Raw genomic sequence first — 1,320 nt, forward strand, 5'->3', positions numbered from 1 at the left:
CTGGTGTAGATTAGCATTTACACCTTGAATTGCCGCAGTCATCGCCGCCATGAAGTCCAGGTTTGCGGTTCCTCTTCCAGCTATCTTATTCACCACACATTTAAACTAAGTGAGAGACTCTTCTCATTAAAAACTTCCATCGTCGAACTTCGACAATTAAATAATCATACTCAAACAAACAATTATCACACAAAGTCACACAAGAAACCATGTAAGGCCATGCCCAGGTCTAATAGGAAAGAGCCGCTCTGATACCATGTTGTAACGCCCCGAAAAATACTTCTCAAAAACATTGCGGAGAAATGGGTAAATTTTTTTATTTTTTAAATGAGTTATATAAAATTGCCTCCTTCTTAAAACCTTCCTTTTCCGGGACATCACTTTAAGTAACTCGAATGTGGAAAATCAACTTATCGTTATCGAATGATAACTTAACCTGATTCACAATTTCCTGAATAACATAATGCATATAATCGATTAAGTCATAATTAGTTCCTACAGATTAGTTCAATAAAGGCGGAAACTACATCGCCACTACATATACAAAATCACCAGATACACAGCTCCCATCAAAAACAAAAAGAGGACATCGACTGGCCTCCAAGCTGACTTAGAAGATTCCAGGAATGCTGGACCTCTCACTCGGGTCCTCCTCCTCTTCTGAGTCCGACACGAGGTTAATCACCTCCACCGAACTCTCCACATTTACGAGTTCAATGACCTCGTTCTCCTTCTCTTCTTCCTCCACTTCATTATGCCACAACCCAGCGGCATAATTTAGTGGGGATGATATTCTTAGACCCGAAGTCTTCTTGCAAGGACCTCCTCCAAGAACCCGGCTCCTCTGGGCTCGGTTGGATGATGGAGAGTCCAAACAATCTGCCCACGTCCTATGACTGCGGGAGGAAACAACGTCGTCACTCCTGACTGGCGGGTGTCGAGGTCCAACATTTGGAGACATCAGACCTGTTGATGGCAAGGTGAAAGAAGTGTCGATGTAAGCGTCAGGGTGAGGGATCATCATCGATGACCCGTTGCACTCCATGTGCAACGACAGACTGTAGGGGCCTGTGTAAGTGTATCGGTGCCTATCACTGACCCATTGTCGCACCGGGGACATCGTGAAGTGATAGCCGCGAATGTGGGTGTTGTTGTTAGCCATCTGCATAACAAACATATACAAAATAAGAACAATACAACAGAGAGAGTAAGACATCTAATGAACATAAATTCATTGACGGCATGGACTTACTCAGAATATCACACTCAGACATAAAATATATTTAAACATATAATTCATCATTTATCAACAAGATCATG

The sequence above is a fragment of the Lupinus angustifolius genome, chromosome LG07 (genome assembly GCF_001865875.1).
Source record: "Lupinus angustifolius cultivar Tanjil chromosome LG07, LupAngTanjil_v1.0, whole genome shotgun sequence".
Classification (NCBI taxonomy): Eukaryota; Viridiplantae; Streptophyta; class Magnoliopsida; order Fabales; family Fabaceae; genus Lupinus; species Lupinus angustifolius.